The 22,636-nt window shown below is 42.2% G+C and overlaps 1 non-coding gene across 1 annotated transcript; it reads right to left on the bottom strand.

Moving 5' to 3' along the window:
- Positions 1-1,165: 1,165 nt before the first annotated feature.
- Positions 1,166-1,238, bottom strand: trnav-uac. The gene has a single exon. It is a non-coding gene; the product is annotated as a tRNA-Val (tRNA).
- Between the last annotated feature and the right edge of the window lie 21,398 nt (positions 1,239-22,636).

Here is a 22,636-nt window from a genome sequence, read left to right as displayed (position 1 = left end):
ATTGGCTGAACGCAATACGCAACATCCGGGAATAGCATTTAGCCACTCTAGCAAGGCGTCAGGAGTCTTATGGCTTGGGGGTAGTAATACAATATAATAGTAATACAGCTGCACCATCGAGAGCGTCCTGACCGGTTGCATCAACGCCTGGTATAGCAACTGCTCGGCACACGACCGCAAGGCGCTACAGAGGATAGTGCGTATGGCCCAGTACATCACTGGGGCCAAGCTGCCTGCCATCCAGGACCTATATACTATGCGGTGTCAGAGGAAGGGCCAAAGAATTGTCAAAGACTCCAGTCACCCAAGTCATAGACTGTTCTCTCTGCTACCACACGGCAAGCGGTACCAGAGCGTCAAGTCTAGGTCCAAATGGCTTCTTAGCAGCTTTAACCCCCAAGCCATAAGACTGCTGAACATTTAATCAAATGGCCACCCGGACTATTTACATTGATCCCCCCTTGACTAACCTGTACTCCTGCACATTGACTCGGTAATGGTACGGTAATGGTATTTAGCCACGTTATTATTATTTTATTGTGTTACTTTTTATTAAATGTTTTACTTTAGTTTATTTAGTAAATATTTTCTTAACTCTATTTATTGAACTGCATTGTTGGTTAATTAAGGGCTTGTAAGTAAGCATTTCACTGTAAGGTGACCTTTTGTATTCGGCACATGACAAATCAAATTTTATTTTATTTGGTGGAAAATTGTGTTTCATAAAGAAAGTACTGTAAAACTACAATTAATAGCCCAGGCATTTATCTGCTTCAATCACTGAACTTCAATCACTGGCTCTTATTACAGATAGGTTTCTATTTGAATCAAGTTTTTATTTCCTAATGCACACAGCTTTTTCTCAATAAATTGTTGAAAAGACTACCACACTGTTTATTGTGACCGTCCACAAGCGATCCGAGTGTATAGCCGGCCGCATAGATACCCTTTGGATGGTAGAATGAAACGACTCAATATCGCCATCTGCAGGCTTTTGGACTTAAACTCAGTCAACTACTTGTTGACTGAGTGACTCACAATAACCTATGTGGATATGAACAGCAAACTCTGTATTAAAATAGTGTAGGCTGCCACCACCTAAATAGACACATGCATTAGTAATAATTTAGTGTATCACATAACGTATGTACGTAAATTAAAATCATGGTTCCACTGGGGCTCGAACCCAGGACCTTCTGCGTGTAAAGCAGACGTGATAACCGCTACACTATGGAACCACTTGAAAACTCAGATTCCGGTATGCGCTAAAGTATGTTGCGTACTAGTAACTCTTGCAAATGGGACTTTAAACTTTGCAATGTTAATTTCACGTGGCAAAATGGCTAGCTAACTAGTATCTAGTTACTGTTGCTAATAAAGCCAGTACATGCCAAAAACACAAATGTAAAGACATATATCCTGAGCTAGTTATTTCGGAGCTACCATAGAAGTAGCTAACACATGTGCATCTACTGGGACACCAGCTAACGTTATCTAACTTTAACGGCCACACAACTCCGATGCAAACTCCCATTCACCAGCTCTGCAAGCGTTATAATGTCAAAATACGTTCGTTGATCACCAAATAAGGAGTTTGGTTGAGCAACTATCTTCTTAATTTTCTTAGCTCAACTGGCCCTCGCACTTCCAACAACAACCTTGAAAACGTCACAGAATTCTGCCCAAAAATAACATGACAATTTCTCTCAAACAGTGGCATATGGGCTTTTCAGGTCAGCGCTGATGCCGCCCTTTGATAAGCAGTGCCCACTTTGTCAAAGGCAGGGGCACAAAATATTTAGCTTGTCCTTTCCCAGGGCGCCTCTCCAGGGTACTCTCCAAAAACGTTCTGTCAAAAGAATTATCCAACATAAATCATGTAACAGATATAGGATATGTAGCATACAGGCTAGGCTGTAGCCTACATGCTGGAGATAAAATGTATGACATTGTAATGAGACGGACACGTTTAACATCATGCAGGTTTCTCCGATCAAATAGCCTAATCTAAATGGCTCTCAATCCCCCCCAAATTGCTGTCATGTTAACAAACAACACGTAACAACAGGACAGGTCCAAGTAGAATGGACAATCACAACTGTTGTCCAGGAGTTTCACCTCATTGTCATAATCAGTGGTTTCAACTTTGTATCCCTCAATTTTTGACACGTAGATCATTGATACAACGAAAACACTTCTTCATTTCCCGCTGTGTAAACACATTTCAAATCAAATCAAATTGTATTTGTCACATGCGCAGAATACAACAGGTGTAGTAGACCTTACAGTGAAATGCTTACTTACAAGCCTTAACCGACAATGCAGTTTAAAGAAAAATACCTAAAAAAAGTAAGAAATAGTAAAGAGCTGCAGGAAAATAACAATAGTAAGGCTCTATACAGGGAGTACCTAAACAGAGTGAATGTACATGTAGGTAGAGTTATTAAAGTGACTATGCATAGATGATAACAGAGAGTAGCAGCAGTGTAAAGGGGAGGGGGGGGGGGGGGGGATGCAAATCGTCTGGGTAGCCATCTGATGAGATGTTCAGGAGTCTTATGGCTTGGGGGTAGAAGCTGTTTAGAAGCCTCTTGGACCTAGACTTGGCACTCCGATACCGCTTGCCGTGCGGTAGCAGAGAGAACAGTCTATGACTACGGTGGCTGGAGTCTTTGACAATTTTTAGGGCCTTCTTCTGACACCGCCTGGTATATAGGTCCTGGATGGCAGGAAGCTTGGCCCCGGTGATATACTGGGCCGTACACATTACCCTCTGTAGTGCCATGCGGTCGGAAGCCGAGCAGTTACCATATCAGGCAGTGATGCAACCAGTCAGGATGCTCTCGGTGGTGCAGCTGTAGAACCTTTTCAGAATCTGAGGACCCATGCCAAATCTTTTCAGTCTCCTGAGGGGAATAGGTTTTGTTGTGCCTTCTTCACAACTGTCTTAGTGTGCTTGGACCATGTTAGTTTGTTGGTGATGTGGACACCAAAGAACTTGAAGCTCTCAACCTGCTCCACTACAGTCCCATCGATGAGATTGGTAGGTGGAGTTATTAAAGTGACTATGCATAGATGATAACAGAGAGTAGCAGCAGCATAAAGGGGGGGGGGGCAATGCAAATAGTCTGGGTAGCCATTTGATTAGATGTTCAGGAGTCGGTCCTTCTTTTCCTGTAGTCCACAATCATCTCCTTAGTCTTGATCACATGGAGGGAGAGGTTGTTGTCCTGGCACCACACGGTCAGGTCTTTGATCTCCTCCCTATAATGTCTATTCCATGTTGGTTCAACGTAATTTCATTGAAATGACGATGAAACAACGTTGATTCAACCAGTGTGTGACCAGTGGGCGGCTGCATCTCAATTGTCTATAGTGGCATCCTCTCCTAGTCTCCTCTCGCTGAGCTGAAAAAGACTGGATGAGTGGAAGCAATATGGGAGAGGCTGACTAGGACTTAGATTACACATGTCCAGTTTTTTAATGTCAGTGTACTTAAATGGAGGAAAGGAAATAAGGAGAGCACACCATCTAAGACTATTGAGATGCACTCCACAGTGTTTCGACAACAGGGAGCAGCATTGATTCACTGTAAAAATGACTTTAAATTAAAGTGCCTGAGCAATTGAAATACTGGAAATATTAACCAAAGTCTTTAAAACAATCAAAACATTATTTTACAAGCAGTCACTTAAAGAGTATGACATTAATAATGAATTGCTGATATTACTACTGTATACTGATACTGAGCCAAGAGAGGACAGAGGGAGAGGGAGAGGTCAGTATAATAAATGAATAAATTAAACAAGTAAAGCTAAACACTGTAAAAATGCATCACGGACAGCAAGGTTTGTAAAGCGCAATAATGTTCTGTATATCTTGCAGATCTATGGCTGCATTTATCAAAGTATGACTTCAAATCAAAATGTATTTGTCACATACTTCGTAAACAACAGGTGTGGGCTAACAGTGAAATGCTTACTTATGGCCCTTCCCAACAATGCAGAAAGAAATAATAGAAAAGTATACTGTATAGTAGAATTTCTGATATATTCCTCTTTTCTCCTTAAAATGGAGTTCTATCTATCTTGGGATAGAACTATCCATTTAAGATCCAGATGAAAGCATGCGTTGGTAGAGGTGACGATAGGACGATGCGTGTTACACGGTTCCAGAACTTGATCACATTTCATTCACTGTCTCTCAGAATAAAGGGAAAAGTCTAAACGGAATCCTTGGGACATCCCAACTCTAATGTCACCCCATTGAAGTTGACATTTAAAACGGTTAAGGTTAGAGTTAGGTAAGGGTTGTTGTTAAGGTTAGGGTAAGGGTTTAGGGTAGGGATGTCCCAAGGATCCCGGATAGTACTAACCATAAATACAGGCTAAATGACAAAAGGTCGCATGTTATTTTTCAATAGACAGAGAGAGGACAGTGTGTTTTTTTCTAATGTCGTCAAACCGACCACTGTGTCCTCACAGAAGGCTGCATCGTTTCACATGGGTTCTCTTCACATCAGGTGTGTTGTTCTGACCATGGAAATAGAATAAACTACTTCTATAGTTCACACACTAGTAGGAGCAGCATGAGGTCAAATAGTTACATTTAGATAATACTGTGGCTTCTACCCCATCCTCATCTATCTGCATCTCTCCCTCTCTTCTTCCCTGAACAAGGCAGTTAACCCACTGTTCCTAGGCCGTCATTTAAAATAAGAATTTGTTCTTAACTTGCCTAGTTAAATAAAGGTCAAATAAAAAATAAAATACAATCCTCCCTCACCCCACATCTCATATCTTCCTTTCACTTCCCTCCTCATCTCTCGTCTCCCACCCTCTCCCTCTCCTAACAGCACAGCTTTCTCCTGGGACTGAGCTACAGGTAGAGGGGCTGACCTACAGGAGAGCCCACCTTGGGGGGCTGATGACTCGCCTTTCCATTGCACTGCCCATCCTGAAACTCACACACATACACCAGTCTCAGCTTAAAGATGCATCTGATACGATAAATCAGGACAATATAATGACTGTGTGTGTGTGTGTGTGTGTGTGTGTGTGTGTGTGTGTGTGTGTGTGTGTGTGTGTGTGTGTGTGTGTGTGTGTGTGTGTGTGTGTGTGTGTGTGTGAGTGTGTGTCCTCCCTGCCTACCTTATGATGTGTGAGCGTGATGGTTGTTGATGAGAGAAGCTCTGTGATCATCCCAGACTGGCCTGGTGTCTATCCAGTAGGTCTCTGACTGCAGGGCTGGATGGACTGTTCTTAGCTAGAAAAACATAGTCGCTCTTTGTTTTCCTCTTATGAAAAGGATTTGTCATTTACTAGCAACATGCATGGCTACATGACAAGCAAAAATAGAACAGAAAAATCAAGCTTTCACCATTTCTGACTAGTATTAACGAGATGTGTCTCCAAATATATCATATATTATTCTCCTTCATTAACATATCATCGCATATATTCTCTTTCATGACATTCTATAGGCTCCGTAGAATCTCTAGGTGCGTTGTTGTGAAATTGTTAGGTTAGATTACTCGTTGGTTATTACTGCATTGTCGGAACTAGAAGCACAAGCATTTCGCTACACTCGCATTAACATCTGCTAACCATGTGTATGTGACAAAAAACATTTGATTTGATTTAAGGGAGAGGGGGTGGGAGTCAGGGGGGAAGGTTGGAGACAGAGGCTGTGAACTGCAGCTTCAGCTTCATATGTTGAACACGCTAGTGAGAGAGAGAGCGGGGGAGAGAAAGATGTAGAGGGGAAAGGATAAAACAATAATGATTATTACTACAATATTAATATCGCCAGACACACCCAAATATACGCATGCGTACATGCACACACACAGACAGTGTGTACTGCACCTTGTAGAGTCCTGCCTTGAGTATCTGGAAGGCGACAGTGAAGTAGAGAGTGCTGCCTTTCCGACATTGGCCCAGGTTACTGAGGGGAAATGACACACTACAGACCCCAACGCTGCATCCTCACTTTGCCCACGAGAGGGAGGTGGAGAAGGGGGAAGAGGGGGGAGAGGGGAAAGTGATGGGGTCAGGAGGGTAGAGAAAGAAGGAGAGGAACAGAGAAAAGGAAATGAGAAAAAGGAAAGGTGTTTGAAAACTATTCTTCACAGAAATAAGACGGCTGCCTGCCACCAGTGTCAAAAACAATTAAACAACTTCATAAACAAATTGGTCAAAATGATTGTACTTTTGTCCAGGCAACTTCCTTCCTCGCCTGTCCAGACCCTCCATACCCACACCCCAGGTGTCCAGAACAGGCGTACAGGAAGTCTTGCAGGTTGTTGAGCAGAGTGTATCTGGCCCTGAAGTGGTCCTTGGTCTGCACAGCGCTGGGGCAGTTTTTAAAATTGTATTAGCCCCTTACTGTCATGCAAAAGTCTGCCAGGCTCATGGTAATTGACCGTTAATTAACATAAACACATTTAGCATCTCCAGGCCTCCACACATACAAGCCACATACAAGCCGCTGATGATCGCCTTTGGAACATCTACATAAAAAAAGTCTAATAAATCAATTAAAAATACACCATCACAATAAATCCAGGTCTAAAGAAACATTGTGATCTGAAGAAAATGTATTTAAATTTCAGAAGAACAGAATATGAGTTGGCCTACCGTGTATGTTATGTGACTGTGCGCCATGCCATAGGCTGTAGGCTTGTTCATTCAGCGGATAAGATATGCTTATAAGTCCTGTGCCATTATGTTATATTATATGATTTTATATTAATAAGAATATAACTGAACTTAGCTGAATAAAATATATTTATTTTTCCCATTGGGCATTTGAAGTGGCTATATTGAGAGTAAAAGTGATCATTTGAAACAGGTCCTATATGCTAGATTTAGAGTTATTTGGCAACTTTAGTTGTGAAACATATATGGGCTGCATGATGCTATTAATGATTAGTGAAAGTCACAAAAAAAGCTTGCACTCTGTTCCTTGCCTCAGGCTGAACACGCTATTCTCTCATCAAGAGAATACCAAGAACTGCACCCCCCCTCCTTCTCCGTGGCCGACGTGAGTAAGACATTTTAACGATTTAACCCTTGCAAGGCTGCCGGTTCAGACGGCATCCCTAGCCGCGTCCTCAGAGCATGCGCCAACCAGCTGGCTGGTGTGTTTACGGACATATTCAAAATCTCCCTATCCCAGTCTGCTGTCCTCACATGCTTCAAGATGGCCACCATTGTTCCTGTACCCAAGAAGGTAAAGGTAACTGAACGGAATGACTATCGCCCCGTAGCACTCACTTCTGTCATCATTGAGAGACTAGTCAAGGATCATATCACCTCCACCTTACCTGTCACCCTAGACCCACTGCAATTTGCATACCGCCCCAATAGGTCCACAGACGATGCAATCGCCATCACACTGCACACTGCCCTATCCCATCTGGACAAGAGGAATACCTATGTAACAATGCTGTTCATTGAATACAGCTCAGCATTTAACACCATAGTACCCTCCAAGCTCCTCATTAAGCTTGAGGCCCTGTGCGATTGGGTCCTGGACTTCCTGACGGGCCGCCCCCAGGTGGTATAGATAGGTAACAACATCTCCACTTTGATGATCCTCAGCACTGGGGCCCCACAAGGGTGCGTGCTCAGCCCCCTCCTGTACTCTCTGTTCACCCATGAATGCGTGGCCATGCACGCCACCAACTCGATCATCATGTTTGCAGACGACACAACAGTAGTAGGCTTGATCACCAACAACAATGAGACAGCCTACAGGGAGAAGGTGAGGGACCTGGGAGTGGGGTGCCAGGAAAATATCCTCTCACCCAATGTCAACAAAAACAAAGGAGCTGATCGTGGACTTCAGGAAACAGCAGAGGGAGCACCCCCCTATCCACATCGACGGGACAGCAGTGGAGAAGGTGGAACGTTTCAAGTTCCTCGGCGTACACATCACAGACAAACTGAAATGGTCCACCCACACAGACAGTGTGGTGAAGAAGGCGCAACAGCTCCTCTTCAACCTCAGGAGGCTGAAAAATTTGGCTTGTCTCCTAAAACCCTCACAAACTTCTACAGATGCACAGTTGAGAGCATCCTGTCGTGTTGTATCACCGCCTGGTACGGCAACTGCACTGCCCACAGCTGCAGGGCTCTCCAGAGGGTGATGCGGTCTGCACAACGCATCACTGGGGGCAAACTACCTGCCCTCCAAGACACCTACAGCCCCCGATGTCACAGGAAGGCCAAAAATATAATCAAGGACAACAACCACCCGAGCCACTGCCTGTTCACCCCGCTATCATCCAGAGGCGAGGTCAGGTGCATCAAAGCTGGGACCGAGAGACTGAAAAACAGCTTCTATCTCAAGGCCATCAGACTGTTAAACAGCCATCACTAACACGGAGAGGCTGCTGCCTACATACAGACTTGAAATCATTGGCCACTCTAACAAATGGATCGCTAGTCACTTTATTGATGCCACTTTAATAATGATGTCTACATATCTTGCACTACTCATCCCAGATGTATACACTGTATTTTATACCGTCTATTGCATCTCGTTTATGCCGGTCGGTCATAGCCCATCCATATATTTCTATGACACATTCTTATTCCATCCCTTTACTTAGATTTGTGTGTAGTAGGTAGTTCTTGTGGAATTGTTCGATTACTTGTTAGATATTGCTGCACTATCTGAACGAGAAGCACAAGCATTTCGCTACACTCACAATAACATCTGCTAACCATGTGTATGTGACCAATAAAATTTGATTTGAAGTGATCATATTTTCACCCATCAGACTATTCTCAATTTAATCTTGTCTTTACTAATATGCAAAATGAGTTTCGATTTAGAATGGTCGATTATCAAATGGGCAGGAACAGGGGCAGGGGGTAAAAATACATGTCATCCATATGCACTTGAATAGTGAAGGCCACTTTCCCTCCAGTTGGTTTTCCACTCATGCAGGGTAGGCAACTCAGGTTATTTCAGTCCACACGTCAACCACTGTTTGAGGAGCATGCAGTCTCTCTCTGCGTGACAGGCGATATTCAGCCCAAACTCTGTATGCCATGGGCTCTCTGACCCTGTTCCTGCAGCTACCCAGTGCTTAACTTGGGAAACCAAGTGAAATCTGTTCGGGAACATCAATAGTAATATGTTTTCACAATAAAACACATTTCATTAAACTGTTAACTACCCCTCTCTCTGCGTGCTGTAGAAAGAATGAAGGAGAGAGGGGAGGAGATGGAAAGCACGGTGGTGAGATATTCTGTAGCTAAAGGAAATGTGTCAGCCTATTCATTATGAAAACATAAAAAATACCTATACAAATTCCTTATAATTGTAGGCTAACTCTGTAAGCCGCCCTGCACAATCAATGAACCTACAGCATTGCATAGACCTATACGTTCTCTCCCAGACTCATGAATAGAACGTTTGGAGCGTAGCATTAATGAACCAGTCCACCCAGTATGCATCATAATACAGTCCACACTCAAAGGCAATTACTAGAATTTGATTAATTTTGGAGTATAGGCTAGACCAATTATGTACCAAAGACATCTTATATCATTTTCTTCTTAAAACATGTTTTTCTGCCATGTGTAATATGCGGTAGGATTTGTATTGTATGAAGGCACAATCATTATTTTAATTCAGTTTTTTTTTTTTCGGGCTTTGACTCATATAGGCCATAAGCTCCAATATGCATACGCTTTTTGTATTTACTCATCACCTTAGAACGCACCTCTATAGGCTTTGAAAGATGATCCACAACTGCCGTGTTTTCCATTCAGTTTCAACCTGTTGTTGAACTTCTTTCTTCATAATAATCAATCACAGTGAGGTGAGTTTTAAAAGCAAATACTGTTTTGATGATAAGTGTTTGATGTGATTTTCGATGACATGTGCATTTATGTGGTTAGAGGCAGTGGCGTGTATTCATGGATGCCAAGGGAAGCCAGGCTATAGGCCTCCCTTGACAAAAAATGTATAAAGTAATAGCCAATCAGAGTGGAGCAAAACTGTGTGAGCTCAGCTGTGAATGTTCTGGTGCACCAAAAATGTTTGGATTTGGCCTCAGACCAATCACATCACAAGCCAAATGTCATTATAAACAGAGAAAGAACTTGAATTGTTGCATCTCATTGTGTTGTTGTCCTCTGGTGTCAAGCTAGTTAGCAAAAAATTGTCCCTTTCCTAAATTAGCCATCGATTTGGACAGTACCGGCCAATGATTATAACGGAGATTCTGATCCAACCATAAATTCATACATTGTGCCCCTGGCCTGAGAGGATGGAAGTTCAACATGTAGCTAGATGTAGTATGCGAATGTTAACTAGCTGGCCTGGTGTATCATTGCCCATGAAAGTAAGTTAGGCTAGCGAGCAAGTATTTTAGCCAAAAACTAAAAGCGTGTACTGTATGACAGAGTCATAGACCATTTAGACAACACGAAAGAGGAGGATGGCATTGGCGTTTCTCTACCAGTAGAGAGAGTCAACATGTTTTTTCTACTTGCACGCACATACCACACACACACCAGTACCATGGACATCATATTTAGCATACGTTGAAATGGTGCTGGAACAGTGGTGGCAGCTCCTGTTTTCTTTTGCGACTTGCAGTAACTCCGTGGTTCTAAATCAATAGTTTTTTAGTAGTCCGAAATTGTCGGAAACATAACCTTCCTTGACCATCCTGTAGGTCATGTAACTGTTTGTTACATGAAATATGTTTTGTGGATGAAACAAATGTATGGTTGAATTTATTCTGCCACTGTGTCTTCTTATTGTCTTGGTCTTAGGCCTGTATATCAGGGTGTCAAGGCATATGAACTAACAGGTTATAGAGCAAACAACGCAATTATCACAACACATACTCTATTTTGGGGGGGGGGGGGGATTGGCTTTACCCACGCACCGCTACTGGTTAGAGAGACAATAGAGCCTTGAGTACCAGGCCATTAGCGACCTGATGATTGTTGGCAAATTGGGTACTACCAATGCATGTCCAGAGTGCATAAGAGGAGATTACTGTGACTCAACAGTCACCTCTCTCTCTCTCTTGTTGTCAACAAGCATCACAAATCTGTCTGGCATCATGGGCAGGTAGGAGTAGGGCTGTGGCGGTCATGAAATTGTCAGCAAATAACTGTCGGGCTCATGGTAATTGACCGTTCATTAACATCCAAGCATATCCTGCAAGACACGGATGCAGACCTTTGGAACAAAAAATCCACACCATCACAATAAATCCATTAGTTATTTTAGGTATGTCTAAAGAAACATGATATGAAGAAAATGTATTCTATTTCAGAAGAACAGAATAGTGTACTCTGAGTTGTACTTATGTTAGTGTCACGACTTCCGAAGTTGGTCCCTCTCCTTGTTCGGGCGGTGTTCGGCGGTCGACGTCACCGCCTTCTAGCCATCACTAATCCATTTTTCATTGTTCATTGGTTTTGTCTTGTCTTCCATCACACCTGGTTTCAATCCCATCAATTACATGTTGTGTATTTAACCCTCTGTTTCCCCTAATGTCCTTGTCGGTGATTGTTTGTTGTATGTATGTGTGCTAGTTATGTTCTGGTGTGCGATGGGTTTTGCACCCTCTTATTTTATTTTGTACATTTTGGTTTTCGGAGGTTTTGAATACGTATTAAACATCTCTGTTTATACCAAGTTCATTCTCCTGCGCCTGAATTCCCTGCTACCAGCACGCACCCCATTACAGTTAGGCTCTGATCTGGCTATGCCATATGGCTGTTGGCTACACTAGTTCATTTAGCAGACAAGATTTTATTAGAATTCCGTATCATTAAATTATAGTATGAAGAATACAATTGAACATACCTGAATAAAATAGAAAGGATATTTCCTCCAAGTGATTTGAGGGAGTGGGCACATGCGGCTATTCTGTGTTGAGTGGTTAACAAAGAAACAGGTACTGCTATATGCTTAATTTAGAGTTATTTATGTAACTTTAGTTGTGATACAAATGTTGGCCTATATGTTTAGGTGTTTAATACATTCTAAGGCTGCATGATGCGACTCTAATAATGATTTGAAAAAGTCGCATGAAAGGCATGAGCTCTGCTTTGTTTTTTGCACAGTCTGTACACACTTCACCAGTCTCTCATTCACAATTTGACAAGCACTTGATAATACTTTGAGTTTCCCAGCTGCATACCCTTTATGTGGTCATAATGCCCCCTAAAAAATGCCTTTGGCGGCCCGTGGTCGTTTTGCACTTGGGCTGAATATAATAATTATAATCCCTTCTCCCAGCTGCCTGTTGAAGTACCTCTCAATCTCATGGCTCTCAGTCACATGATTGGGTCTTTCTCACAGGCTACAAGTGAAGACAGACACGTCGGGGATAAAACTGCGTGCATCCTTATCCAATTCCGAGGCGCATATTGAAGATATTGGAAGAACTGTTTAATTCACATTTTGTCAACCAAAAAGATGAGTAGGCCTAATGAACAGCAAAAGCACTAGCCTATGTCAATCTAATGTTCCCCATAGAACAAAAGTTGACCTATTCTATTCTGTGCAAGAAATAAATATTCCAAACATAGTCTGGGACAGATGTGGGATGCGATAGATCCCAAATTAATACAACCACTAGTATCAAAAAAACTGTTTTAAGAAATGAGCCTGATGCAACAGATGAGAACTTTTAGCTTAAAATGTTGTTATACTATTTGGATATTTCTTTATATTATAAGCGCAGCAATACGCACACAGCAGTAGGCTATAAGCCCGAATGTTCCATTAACAGGAAAACACCATTCTCAAAAGTGACCAGAAATGCAGTTATGCATCAATCAATCAATCAAATGTATTTATAAAGCCCTTTTTACATCAGCCGATGTCACAAAGTGCTATACAGAAACCCAGCCTAAAACCCCAAACAGCAAGCAATGCAGAAACACAGTGGCTCAGAAAAACTCCCTAGGAAGAAACCTAGAGAGGAACCAGGCTCTGAGGGGTGGCCAGTCCTCTTCTGGCTGTTCTGGGTGGAGATTATTACAGTACATGGCCAAGATGATCAAACGTTCAAAGATGACCAGCAGGGTCAAATAATAGAAACGGTTGAAGAAGGTGGAACAGGCCAGCACCTCAGGCGTAAATGTCAGTTGTCTTTTCATAGCCGATCATTTAGAGTTAGAGACAGCAGGTGCAGTAGAGAGAAAGAGTCGAAAACAGCAGGTCCGGGACAAGGTAGGACGTCCGGTGAACAGGTCAGGATTCCATAGCCACAGGCAGAACAGTTGAAACTGGAGCAGCAGCACGACCAGGTGGACTGGGGACAGCAAGAAGTCATCAGGCCAGGTAGTCCTGAGGCATGGTCCTAGGGCTCAGGTCCTCCGAGAGAAGAGAGAAAGAAAGAGAAAGAGCGAAAGAGAGAGATTGCTAATTATAGGGAGCATACTTAAATTCACACAGGACACCGGATAAGACAGGAAAAATACTCCAGATATAACAGACTTACCCTTGCCCCCCAACACAAACTATTGCAGTATAAATACTGGAGGCTGAGACAAGAGGGGTCAGTAGACACTGTGGCCCCGTTCGACGATACCCCCGGATAGGGCCAACCAGGCAGGATATAACCCCACCCACTTTGCCAAAGCACAGCCCCCACACCACTAGAGGGATATCTTCAAACCACCAATGTACTACCCTGAGACAAGGCCGAGTATAGCCCACGAAGATCTCCCCCACGGCACAACCCGAAAGGGTCGCCAACACAGACAGGAAGATCACATTAGTGACTCAACCCACTCAAGTGTCGCACCCCTCCTAGGGAAGGCCTGGAAGAGAACCAATAAGCCAGTGACTCAACCCCCGTAATATTGTTAGAGGCAGAGAATCCCAGTGGAGAGAGGGAAACCGGCCAGGCAGAGACAGCAAGGGCGGTTCGTCGCTCCAGCGCCTTTCCGTTCACCTTCACACCCCTGGGCCAGACTACACTCAATCATATGACCTACTGAAGAGATGTGTCTTCAATAGACTTAAAGGTCAAGACCGAGTCAACGTCTCTCACATGGATAGACCATTCCATAAAAATGGAGCTCTATAGGAGAAAGCCCTGCCTAGAAATTCTAGGGACAATAACGAGGCCTGCATCTTGTGACCGCAGCGTACATATAGGTATGTATGGCAGGACCAAATCGGAAAGATAGGTAGGAGCAAGACCATGTAATGCTTTGTAGGTTAGCAGTAAAACCTTGAAATCAGCCCTAGCCTTAAAAGGACGCCAGTGTAGAGAGGCTAGCACTGGAATAATATGATCAAATTTCTTGGTTCTAGTCAAGATTCTAGCAGCCGTGTTTAGCACTAACTGAAGTTTATTTAGTGCTTTATCCGGGTAGCCGGAGAGTAGAGCATTGCAGTAGTCTAATCTAGAAGTGGCAAAAGCATGGATACATTTTTCTGCAACATTTTTGGACAGAAAGTATCCGATTTTTGCAATGTTACGTTTGTTAACAATGTTATGTTTGAGATGACTGTTGTTGTGTCTGGACTATCATTAAATGTGAAGACTGTTATTTTATTAAATCAATTCTCTATGTGTAATTATTATTACGTGATTAAACAAATCAAGTAAACTTTAATTAACTAGGAAGTCGGGGCACCACCAAAAATGTTGATTACAAAGTTATAATTTTCTGAATATAACTCTTCAGATATTTTATTATCTGATTAATTAGTCTTCTATTAATTAATTATTAATCTTTACCTCATTAGTCTCATTCCAAACGTCGTAAAATCTTGGTTATCTGCACAAACCCTAGTTTCCATAATGAATCAGCAATAAACAAATTGGTTTAATTATTTATTTACTAACTAACTAAATAATCACAGAAATAGATCACAAACAAACAGTAGATAATGCTTACTAACAATGAGAGAAAAGTACCTAGTGGGCTAAGCTGATATGACGGCTTGGTAGACAAATGGAAGGGGGTGTGGACCGCTCAAGAGTGGGAAATTCATAGCTGATAACTATACTAATGGAAATTGATAATACTTTACATGAACAACCGCTCATTTGAAAAGAAATTGCAATTTACATGTTTACGAGTCTGTCTTGTTGTCTCTCTCTGTGGTCGCCGGTCCATCTACTGGAGATAGTTGACAGAAAAGTCTCTAGTTGTGTTCCCCAGAAGTCACAGTCTGCTGTGGTTGTCGGTGGTTAGAATGGATACATCAGAGTACCATTCAGAAATGTTCTCATAGAATAGTTGCTTCGGCAGTTGTCAGTATTCTCGTTCTAGATTTACGTAATTTCTAGCTGCAGACTAGTAATTATACGTCTAAGATTTGCTCTTATTCTGTAGTGATTGATAGTCTCAGAGTTTAACCATTTCCAGCCGTGTAGCCAAACTACAGCTGTATGGTCTCCGATCTTGTAGTTTTAAACCATTTCACACGAAGCTTCAAATACGTTTTCTAGTCTGGTGTGAATTTTTTCAGGAGTGAGTTTCATACATTTCAGTAGAAAAGGGCGGTCCATGATGCAGATGTAATGTCTATGCTCCCGTGGGCGTGGTTACTGACTCGGTTAACTGAAAACCAATATTTTCTCATTTAGAAGGTTAACATCAAATTACATCTTTTCACAAATAGTTTCATGATTAATCACACACTTTTCACAATATTTAGATGTAAACATGACAGCTAGGAAATGTACACTTTAAGAGATACCGTTGTGTGTGTTTCCTGTCCTTCATGAGATCACCAAATGAAACGCACTCGTCATAACTTACCCTTAAGTGTCCACGGACCATTCCCACATTCTCAAAAGTAGAGGTATTGTTTAATTCTAGGAGTTTAGCCAAGTCTAGTACTTTGTTCAATATAGGCTCTCTCCCTCTTTTTTTTGTATGACCAGGGGGAGAGAGTCTCTGCCAGGAATTTATGACCTGAGATAATAAAACCTAGCGTAGGAGAGAGAGTGAGACGATGGGGGGAGCCAAGATCTACACCCAGAAAGGGCCACGTCATGACACTGCACAACCATCCAGATTAATTGTCAGATCCAACAGAACATCTCTTTGTTTCTTGGGACCTAGAACTAGCATCTCTGTTTTGTCCGAGTTTAAAAGTAAAACGTTTGCCGCCATCCACTTCCTTATGTCTTAAACACAGGCTTCCAGGGAGGGCAATTTTGGGGATTCACCATGTTTCATCGAAATGTACAGCTGTGTATCGTCTGCATAGCACTGAAAGTTAACATTATGTTTCCGAATGACATCACCAAGAGGTAAAATATATAGTGAAAACAATAGTGGTCCTACCTTGAGGAACACCGAAATATACAGTTGATTTGTCAGAGAACAAACAATCCACAGAGACAAACGGATATCTTTCTGACAGATAAGATCTAAACTAGGCCAGAGCTTGTCCGTGTAGACCAATTTGGGTTTCCAATCTCTCCAAAAGAATGTGGTGATCGATGGTATCAAAAGCAGTTCTAAGGTCTAAGAGCACGAGGACAGATGCAGAGTCTTGGTCTGACGACATTAAAAGGTTATTTACCACCTTCACGACTGCTGTCTCAGTGCTATGATGGGATCTAAAACCAGACTGAAGCATTTCGTATGCATTGTCTGTCTTCAGGAAGGCAGAGAGTTGCTGCCTTCCTGAAGAAGATTTTTGAGAGGAATGGGAGATTCGATATAGGCTGATATTGTTTTATATTTTCTGGGTCAAGGTTTGGCTTTTTCAAGAGAGGCTTTATTACTGCCACTTTTAGTTAGTTTGGTACACATCCGGTGGATATGGAGCCGTTTATTATGTTCAACATAGGAGGGCCAAGCACAGGAAGCAGTTCTGCATGTAATGCTTTTATTATTTATAAAGGTGCATTTTTATGGAGAAGATTATCTTCCACAAACTTTAAACTCTCTTACTGTGTATGTATGCCACTTAGGCTCAACACCCGTTGTAAAGCGGATTCATTTGCTTAATTTTAAGAAGTTATTTGACCACTTTAGTTGTGATACAAACCTTATGAAAACATATAGGCCTATGGGCTAGGCTACATGAGCTGTGGGACTATGATTTGAAAAAGCTGGGCATCAAATCAAATCAAACTTTATTTGTCACCTGCACCGAATACAACATGTGTAGACCTTACCGTGAAATGCTTACTTACAAGCCCTTAACCAACAAAGCAGTTCAAGAAAGAGTTAAGAAAATATTCACCAAATAAACAAAATAAAAAGTAACACAATAAAATAACGAGTTTATATACAGGGGGTACCAGTACTGAGTCAATGTGCGGTGGTACAGATTAAACCCTGTACATAGGGGTGAAGTGACTGTGCATAGATAATAAGCAGCGAGTAGCAGCAGCGTAAAAAACATGATCTGGACACCAAGGAACTTGAAACTCTCAATACGCTCCGCTCAACAACCCTGTCGATGTTAATGGGGGCCTGTTCGGCCAGCGTTTTCCTGTAGTCCACAATCAGCTCCTTTGTCTTGCTCACATTGAGGGAAAGGTTGTTGTACTGGCCCTGTGGCAGACGTGTTGTTGCCTTCCCTTACCACTGGGGGGTGGCCCGTCAGCAAGTCCAGGATCCAGTTGCAGAGGGAGGTGTTTAGTCCCAGGGTACTTAGCTTAGTGATGAGCTTTGTGGGCACTATGGTGTTGAACGCTGAGCAATAGTCAATGAACAGCATTCTCACATAGGTGTTCCTTTTGTCCAGGTGGGAAAGGGCAGTGTGGAGTGCGATTGAGATTGCGTTATTTGGGGATCTGGTGGGGTGGTATGCGAATTGGAGTGGATCTAGGGTATCCGGGATGATGCTGTTGATGTGAGCTATGACCAGCCTTTCAAAGCACTTCATGGCTGCCGATGTGAGTGCTACGGGGCGGTAATCATTTAAGCAGGTTACTTTCGCTTCCTTGGGCACAGGGACTATGGTGGTCTGCTTGAAACATGTAGGTATTACAGACTTGGTCAGGGAGAGATTGAAAATGTCAGTGAAGACACTTGCCAGTTGGTCCGCGCATGCTTTCAGTACACGTCCTGGTAATCCATCTGGCGCCGCTGCCTTGTGATTGTTGACCTGCTTAAAGGTCTTGCTCACATCGGCTACTGTCGTGGAAATATTTGGTCAATCATATTTCACAAACACCGGAGCATGTGAGTTCAAATAGACTTTTTATTACTTCATAATAAAAGCCGAGCTGGATCATGAATACCACTGCCTTCCAGTCTTAGCACAGACTTCTTATAATTTTGTCCTCCTTAACTTCACTAGGGTAGGGGGCAGCATTCGGAATTTTGGATGAAATGCATGCCCAATTTAAACTGCCTGCTTCTCGGGCCCAGAAGGTATGATATGGATATAACTGGTAGATTTGGATAGAAAACACTCTAAAGTTTCCAAAACTGTTAAAATAGTCTCTGTGAGTATAACAGAACTGATTTGGCAGGCGAAAACCTGAGAAAAATCCATTCAGGAAGTAGTTTTGTTTTTGTTTTTGTAGTTTTCTATTCAATGCCATAACAGTATCCATTGACTTAGGACTTAAACTGCAGTTTCTATGCCTTCCACTAGATGTCAACAGTCTTTAGAAATAGTTTCAGGCTTGTATTCTGAAAAATGAGGGAATAAGAGCATTCGGAATGACTGGACGCTAAAGTGTCGTAGAGCTTTTTCATGCACTCGACAGAGAGAGAGCAATTATTGTTTACCTTTTAAATTGACGACGTTATTGTCCGGTTGAAATATTATCGATTATTTAGGCTAAAAACAACCTGAGGATTGAATATAAACATCGTTTGACATGTTTCTATGAACTTTACGGATACAATTTGGATTTTTTTGTCTTCCTGTTTTGACTGCGTTTAAGCCTGTGGATTACTGAAGAAAACGCGGTTTTTGTAGGTTTTTGTATATAAAGAGACTTTATCGAACAAAATAAACATTTATTGAGTAAATGAATGTCTGCTGAGTCAACCATATGAAGATCATCAAAGGTAAGGGATTCATTTTATCTCTATTTCTGACTCTGACTCTGTTCTACTTGGCTGGTTACTGTTTGTAATGAATTGTCTAGTGGGCTATGTTCTCAAATAATAGTAAGGTATGCTTTCACCGTTAAGCATTTTTTAATTCTGACACCGTGGTTGGATTCACAAGACGTTCATCTTTAAACCTATGTAAAATATGTTTTGTTTTCTGAATTTTTATAATTAGTATTTCTGTATTTGAATTTGGCGCCCAGCAGTTTCACTGGCTGTTGAAGAGGTGGGATGCTAACGTCCCACATACCCAAGAGAGGTTAAGTCATACTCATAGTAACTCCTCTTAATGCCTCATCACCTCTGGCATTTAGCCACCGTTATCATATTGCATTCATATTAGGACATGCAACGTGTAGAGTCACAGAAATAGTTTCATGCATGTAGGACCATAGCAACAAACCTTGGCACTCTACAGGAATAACCAATACATGTCATCATGCTAACTCCTCTGAAAGGGACACCCCTGTTCTGGAAAAGATCCAAGAGGTGTAACAATAGCAACAGTACATAGTTGGCCATAAGAGTTACAAGAATAACCGACAGGTGCATATCTAATCTTGTCCAATGACCTAGAGCACATATAGAGTACTAGTTTTACTGACTCCTTTTGAAATAAATAATTGCCACATACGTACTGGAAAATTCACAATACTACTGAGAGCATTATCACACAGTCGTCCAAAACAGCTGGTGCTCTCATGCATGCTTCAGTGTTGCTTGCCTCGAAGCGAGCATAAAAGGCATTTAGCTCGACTGGTAGGCTCGCGTCACTGGGTAGGCTTGATGGTTTGTCTGAGGGCATAGCGGGATTTCATATAAGCAACCGGATTAGAGTCCCGCTCCTTGAAAGCAGCAGCTCTAACCTTTAGCTCAATGCAGATGTTGCCTGTAATAAATGGCTTTTGGTTGGGATATGTTTTTTATTTTAACCTTATTTTACCAGGTAAGTTGACTGAGTACACATTCTCATTTACAGCAACGACCTGGGGAAAATTTACAGGGGGGAGGAGGGGGGATGATTGAGCCGATTGTAAGCCGGAGATGATTAGGTGACCCTGATGATACAGTGCCTTGCAAAAGTATTCATCCCGCTAGACGTTTTTCCTATTTTGTTGCATTACAACCTGTAATTTAAATGGATTTTTATTTGGATTTCATGTAATGGACATACACAAAATAATCCAAATTGGTGAAGTGAAATGAAAAAAATTACTTGTTTCAAAAAATAAAAAAAACAGAAAGGTGGTGCGTGCATATGTATTCACCCCCTTTTCTATGAAGCCCCTAAATAAGATCTGGTGCACCGATTACCTTCAGAAGTCACATAATTAGTTAAATAAAGTCCATCTGTGTGCAATATAAGTGTCACATGATCTCAGTATATATACACCTGTTCTTTAAGGCTCCAGTATCTGCAACACCACTAAGCAAGGGGCACCACCAAGCAAGCGGCATCATGAAGACCAAGGAGCTCTTCAAACAGGTCAGGGACAAAGTTGTGGAGAAGTACAGATCAGGGTTGGGTTATAAAAAAATATCCTAAACTTTGAACATCCCACGGACCACCATTAAATCCATTATTAAAAAATGGAAAGAATATGGCACCACAACAAACCTGCCAAAAGAGGGCCGCCAACCGAAACTCACGGACCAGGCAAGGAGGGCATTAATCAGAGAGGCAACAAAGAGATAACCCTGAAGGAGCTACAAAGCTCCACAGTGGAGATTGGAGTATCTGTCCATTGGACCACTTTAAGCCATGCACTCCACAGAGCTGGGCTTTACAGAAGAGTGAACAGAAAAAAGACATTGGTTAAGCAAATACATTTGGTATTCGCCAAAAGGCATGTGGGAGACTCCCCTTAACATATGGAAGAAGATACTCTCGTCAGATGAGACTAAGATTGAGCTTTTGGGCCATCAAGGAAAACGCTATGTCTGACGCAAACCCAACACCTCTCATCACCCCGAGAACTCCATCCCCACAGTGAAGCATGGTGGTGGCAGCATCATGCTGTGGAGATGTTTTTCATCGGCAGGGACTGGGAAACTGGTCAGAATTGAAGGAATGATGGATGGTGCTAAAAACAGGGAAATTCCTGAGGGAAACCTGTTTCAGTCTTCCAGAGAAGACTGAAACAGCAACATACACAGGGCATTGGGATATTTTTTTGGGACCAAAGGAAAGGGTGCTTGCTAATGGCCCTCCAACACCACCTCCAGCAGCATCTGGTCTCTCATCCAGGGACCGACCTGACCAGGATCAACCTTGCTTAGCTTCAGAAGCAAGCCAACAGTGGGTTGCATAGTGGTATGCTGTTATACGCACGGTCACCGTGGGGACGACGTCATCAATGCACTTATTGATGAAGCCGATGACTGAGGTGGTAAACTCCTCAATGCCATTTGATTAATCCCGGAACATATTCCAGTATGTGCTTGCTAAACAGTCCTGTAATGTAGCATCCGCATCATCTGACCAGTTCTGTATTGAGAGAGTCACTGTTACTTCCTGCTTTAGTTTTTGCTTGTAGGCAGGAATCAGGAGGATATAATTATGGTCAGATTTGCCAAATGGAGTGCGGGGGAGAGCTTTGTGTACATCTCTGTGTGTGGAGTAAAGATGGTCTAGAGTTTTTTTCCTGACAGAAAATCTCTAGTTGTGTTCCCCAGAAGTCACAGGGTACTGTCACATCTACTCCTTCTCCTCCACTCCAGGGTTCAACGTTGCCGGTATACTAACCACCGGTCCTGACATCCATCATTACGCACACCTGGACTCCATTACCTCCCTTATATCTGGCACTCCTTTAGGTTCTTTCCCCAGATAGTAATGTTTCTGTGTTTATGTGAAGATACCACTGCTATGTTGTCTCGTTCCATGTTTGGTTTATTAAACGTACCACCTGCTTCTCGGCTCTCAGCATCTTCGTTACACCTATGCTGTAATGTCCATACATGTCTCCTTCTCTTATGAATAGAGTTCAACAAATTATCATTGGGTCAGTGCCACTAGAGTTTTTTTGGACAATGTCTTCTAGGCTATATGGATGTCATATTGTACAATTTGTGTATCCCCTTTTCATGGCCATGGCTTTTTTCAAAGTAATTTGAATTTACACTGCAGGCTAGCATACTTAACAACCTAATTATCCTAACCTGGTAAGGAAAAAGGTTAGCTAAAATACATTTATTTTAGACAATAATTCTACCAAAGCTGGATCTATCTAGCCATGACCTCTTTTCATAGACTTAGATATATGGTTGTTAGAGAAGCCAAATACTGCACAGAAAATGACAGTGGTGATGTACTGAACAAAAATATAAACGAAACATGTACAGTGTTGGTTTCATGAGCTGAGATAAAAGAGCCCAGAAATGTTCCGCACTAATTTCTTTACATCCCTGTTCGTGAGAATTTCTCCTTTGCCAAGATATTCATCCATATCAAGAAGCTGATTAAACAGCATGATCATTACAAAGGTGCACCTTGTGCTGGGGACAATAAAAGCTCACTCTTAAATGTGCACTTCTGCAATGCCACAGATGTCTCAAGTTGAGGGAGCGCACAATTGGCATAGTGACTG

Source organism: Salvelinus namaycush, chromosome 12 (genome assembly GCF_016432855.1).
Source record: "Salvelinus namaycush isolate Seneca chromosome 12, SaNama_1.0, whole genome shotgun sequence".
Taxonomy (NCBI): domain Eukaryota; kingdom Metazoa; phylum Chordata; class Actinopteri; order Salmoniformes; family Salmonidae; genus Salvelinus; species Salvelinus namaycush.
The sequence above is the reverse complement of the archived record's forward strand: the minus strand, read 5'-3'. Positions and strand labels throughout refer to the sequence as shown.